Genomic DNA, 5882 nt, shown 5'->3' on the forward strand with positions numbered 1-5882 from the left:
AACTGTGAACCATGAATTGACAAAAATCCCATCCAAAAGCAGAAGCTAAATCTTCTGCTTTACAGTTCTAAGCAGATAAAATATCTCAGTGTCACTCTCTGGCGTTCTCATAGAGCGATAAGAAAAGCCAAAGTCACTCTTGCAAGCCGCTTTTTCACAGTCGTTCAAGCTCGGGTTTCTGGATAACTGATTTCACAACGAGGAGAAAGCGAACGTCAAGTCATCTGACTGCCGGACTGTTACCGTAAATGGTGTGATGATGTGTTAACTGAGTCTGTGTTTTGGTCAGGACTGTCAATGGTAATTTTGGAAGCTTGTAGGACCACATGAAATGTTTTTCTTGTTTTTTTCTTCTGGTACGCATGAAAACAAAAAGCATTTGTTGGTTTGCTTGCAGTGAAATTCTGAAAGTAAATCAAAATCAATTTGTTAAATGTATGATCTCTTTTCACAATGGAAGCAATTCCTTGAGACAAAACATTTGGTTTTCCTAAGATTTTTATGTTTTAAACATCATTTCCTATTTAATTTTTTATCCCTAAATCCCGAAATTGCATTTGGTGGCACAAACTATAGACATGACTCGCTCATTTTTGATGAATTCTTGGGTGACCAATCACAGCTCATCTGTTTTCTCAACCTGAATCGTGATTGGTTGTTACCTGAGCCCTGAGCAACCGTGATGTCATCTTCAGTCGACAGTAAGTGGCAAAATGGCTGCCCAATGAAATGGATAAAAACGGGTGGATTTTTCCGCTTAATTCATATTCCACAAACACAATATTCATCAGAATGATGTGGGTGTGTACATAAAACATATTATTGTAAAGAAAAGTATTTAGTTGCACTGCCCAACTTAAAATTATATTGAAATTTGTTACCTTGAAATTTTGAGGTGATCGAGTTGTTCCCTTTTTTTTTCTTTTACAGTGGCACAGGTCCTGTGCTCAATGCTTTATACGTGTTAAAAAGCGAAAACAAACATCTGTATAAACATACAAATGAGCCACAGGCATGGCCTCTGACCTCCAAAACACCCCCTCCGCCCTATCCAAAAGACACTCACAGACACACACAATAACCAGGAAGTAGTGCGCAACTTTCTTCACATCCACACTCCAACGTTCCCTGGATGAGGTCCCTAAGCGGGGCTAGATTTACAACCAGAAACGGGCTGGCTGCTTGCAAACAAGCTGCTGATCACAGTGATGGATGGGGTGGGGGGATGGGGGGCTGATTTGTGGACTGTTTAAATCATAAATCCAAACATCCAGTTTGGTGTGGAGTGTTTCTTCCGTTGTTCACACTTTCAAAGATCTGACCTTAGTTTCCGCATCACCGACCGTGTTATATAATCCAAGAGGTGACGAAAGTACTCACACCGTCTGCTTCAGTAGAAGTCATGAAAACAACTCAAAACAAAACCCTGCTAAAAGACGAAATGCTGACTTAACTGATTTTGATGAAGTCCCAACTGAAGGCCCAGCTCACTGCTACAGGCCGCTCAAATCAGAATGGAGCTTCATGCAGAGATGGTTTACAAGGGGTGTGGGGGAGCGAGGAGTGGGGGTGCGTTTGTCATTCTGCGGTTAGGCTGCAGGAGTCAAAGGAACCTGTGAGGGGATGAGATAGCGATTTGTGGTTTGCATTGAGATGCAGGACAAACGGACTCGACAAAGACGCAGACCAGGGAGAATAAGTTTGGCAGTTCAGGCTTTTAGGTCATGAATCATAATGTATGTTGATTAAAAATCTGTTTTGTGTGAAAATGAAAGCATTTGGTAGACTGAATACTATACCTTGTTATTTTAAAATCTATTCCAATTCATTCAAAAGCACGAGTGGTTAGTTTTAATTAACAAATTATAAGTAGCCTCCTCGACTTACATGTGACCTTGGGTTGCGAGCGAAAATTTGAGTTACGAGCGCTTGATGGTGGGAGTGGAATTTACAAGCCGCTGTTTGGCAGGCAGTGAATAATTATATTTAAAAAAAAGAGGCTTAAAATTGTTTATTGCCACTCCCAGTTAAAGTTTATGGTAAAACTATACATGAAAGAAATAAAAAGACATGTTTTGTATTTACCCAACAAACCACACAACTTTGTCTCATGTAAATCCTCTAGCTTAATGCTAACACACAATGCAAAACACCATATACAGGCTAATGAAACTAGCATCAATGCTGAAATAACTACAAATATTTAATCGATATGAAATAGATTTTCCTTTTTGAGCCTGAAATTGATTTATGAAACTATGAGTCGATTATTTTAATATGACTTTTTCGAATTAATTCATAAGAAAATAGAATTATTATTTTTTTTTTTGTGTATCTTACTGTTTTCTTGAAATTTACTGTTCACATGAATTTAAAAGTATTTTCTTACATTTATGAAAGAGCTGACTTATTGCACTTTCAGACAATTCAGAATCTTTATATATTTTAATTACAATTATTGAATTAGAATTATGAAAATAATTTCATCTCATCCTTGCTGATGTCAATGTTTGTGTAACACTCAAGTGATTATACTTTCATTAATAAACGGAATCATTTAACCAGTTTCTTCCTCCGCAATATTTAATTTGAAATTCAATGTTTGTGGAGTTTTTATCATGTCCTTGATATTTAAGAAGAATTGATGTTCCATAATTAATCAATATTGGATTGAATTGAAGTGAATTTAATCAAATTGAAAAAAAAAGAAGAATCAAACTGAACTCTTGTGAATCGAAATCGAATCAATTGAGGAAATTATAGAATCGACACCCAGCCCTAATATTTTACATCTAGCAAGTTTGTTTTTTGTATATCTGCTACAATGTCACCTGGTGGCCAAGATGTGCACACCAGAAGGAGCAGCACAATGTCCATTGAATTATCATGAAACTGTTTAATTCTTTACATGTTGTTATTATTATTATTATTATTATTATTATTATTATTATTATTATTATTATTATTATTATTATTATTATTATTATTATATGTTTTTATCTTATAATGTACAAAACTGTAGAGTGCTATTATATTCCAGAAAACGCATTACAAGTTTTTGTGTTGATGTTTTGTGAGCATTGCTATTCATTTTAATGGGTAAAATTCCTTGTCATGCAAGTGTTTTGAGTCACAAACAGGTACGAAATGAATTCCACTCAATCAAGGCACCACCACATTTTTTTTTGCAACATCCCAACATTGACGTGTAAACAAATGAGGACGTGTGTTTGTGTGCGTGTGTTTGAGCGCGTGCGTGTGTTTCAGCTGCAGTATCAGTGCACTGTGAGTACGGGGCCATGTGTCCCAAAGTGCGGTGCCTATCGCGCTTCCTTCAGCTGCATCAAACAACCTCAGTTCCCACGCGGAACACAAATCCACACCACTTGGCTATACAGTCCAAATCTCTGATAGGATTTAAAACTGACAGATTTCCTAACAGATGTCATGTTGGGTTCCATATTTGTGGCCATTTCCGATCGCCATCGCGGGCAGGCTAATGAGCGCACGCAGGTTTCGGGGGGGGGGGGGGGGGGGGGCTTGAATGGTGTAAAACAATCAGGCTGAAGTCGGCGACGGTAAGGTGAAGCAGAGCAACTGTAAAGTTACACCGCAAGTCTCCACCAGCAGGCTGTTGCGCAAGGCTGCCGGCCGGCTCATTAACAGGATCGGCTTACAAGCGGCCAAACAAAAAGGCCACTATATGCATCGACCTGCCTGGGTCATCCGCAATACACACACGAGATCATTTTAGGGCTGGTTGTATTCATATGTCACTTACTCTCTAGTTGTCTAAGCGACGTCATCTTATCTTTTATTAATAGGGATTTCAAAGTATTAGCAAAAGTAAAATGACAGATATGAAAGTCAGCTATTTAGTTTGAATTTTTAAATATGCACTCACAGGAAATAACACGCTAGATGCACTTAGAACAATGTAATGAAATTCCGAGATGCTTTTTTTTTTTTTTTTAACTGCATTTGTTGCGTTTATTATTGTGGTCGAAATGCAAAATTTCTTGCAAAAATGTATGAACAATACAATTGAAATAAACACAATGATGTAGACAATTTAGAGATAATTCATATTTTTTATTTAAAAAAAACATAATTGTAAACAGACAATATACATGTTCCTCATTTTAGAATGGAAAGTCAGTTTTTTTTCACCATGTGAACAGCTCTATACTGTGTTTGTGATCAATAATTTCATGTTATCTTCATCGAAAAAAAATGTATGTTGCTTGCTTTCTCAAAAAAAGTGTGACTTACTTTTTTACAACTTATTAGGCAAGTAAGTATATATATATATATATATATATATATATATATATATATATATATATATATATATATATATATATATATATATATATATATACAATACAGCACACTATAAACACGGTTAACTAAACATTACAACCACCTACTGCTCGGACCTCAGTGCATGTGTAATGTTATGGACAGAAAGTGTATTTCACAACACGATAAATAGCAAATATTACTATTTGTGTTTTTATGTCATAATACACAGATTTCAGTATACTAGTTCAATTGTACATTACTGCAAATTACAGCCGCAATATTAACTCATTCACTGCCATGGACGGCTATAAACGTCAAAAATGTATTTGAACTATTTCTATCAGTTTAATTTTTTTTCCACTTTTGTTAACAAGAGTAGGAATACCTAGAATTTTTTTATTGTACATTTAGAACAGATATAAACAATTGTGATTAATCGTGAGTTAACGAGTGAAGTCATGTGATTAACTACAATTACAAATTTGAATCGCCTATCGCCCCAAATTTTTTCTAATCTTTTTTTTTTAATGAACTTATGGCAGTGAATGAGTTAATATATGCAGAAAAGCACAAGTGTAAACCTAGATACGTTGTATTTATTGAAAAAGTTTGAGGAAAGAAACCAGTTGCCCTAAAATAATTCAATAATGTAGAACTGAACTTAAATGCTTAAAGTACATCAAACTAAATGGCAAGTTGATTTACTGTAATTTATGACTGTGTTTTGGGTTGGGTCATTGAATGGCTATGGCCTTGTCGTATGCTCTCCCTTATGATGATGAGGTATTTCAGTCTTATTTTAACTTGTCATTTTTATTTAGTAGTTGCTATACAGTTTGCTATGTTTCTTACGAAGGGAATGATGTCAGTTGCTATATGCTTTTAGTCACTCTGCACTTTTATTCTGTCATATACAATTGTGGTTATGGAGAAATCAGTTACTGTTCTGAACTTTAAAATAGCCTTATTTATTTTAGTGCCCCCCCCCCCCAAATAAACAGTGAATCAAAGATAACAGTAAATTAATCAGAAATGCAGATATGGTGGTAAAAAAAACCCACCAACAACAAGACTGCTATTCTTTGAAAATACATTTCTAAGTGAACACTAGGGTACATTATAATAAGTAAAGAATACAAATAAGGTAAACAAAATACTAGGGACACATTGTTTTTGACACAGCTTACATGTGATCTTGTGCAAGTGTACCTAATGGTGTGACCACAATGTGAATCTAACATGATGGTTTGCAAATAAAACAAATCCAATTAAAATAAAGCAAATAAAAGTAAACTTGTCCTGAGCCTTTGGCAATTATATAGTAACACCAAAAATACATTCTGCGCATTAACTGTTCCAAATATGTATTTCAGTTGATTTTGATTTAGTCGACCATAAATATACCTGTGCATACAGTCTAACTTTTGAGAGGGAGGGAGCATTTAGGACACCTGCCACGCAACACCTGGCAAGCACTGCAGTCTCCCTGCGCATGCGTAATAGTGCCCCAAAAAAAAAATCAACCCCAAGTTGCTCAAGAGCTATAAGCGCTGCAGTCAAGTGAGAGGCAGTGACAA

The sequence above is a fragment of the Leptonotus elevatus genome, chromosome 1, assembly GCF_054856555.1.
Source record: "Leptonotus elevatus isolate MCC_2025b chromosome 1, RoL_Lele_1.0, whole genome shotgun sequence".
NCBI lineage: Eukaryota > Metazoa > Chordata > Actinopteri > Syngnathiformes > Syngnathidae > Leptonotus > Leptonotus elevatus.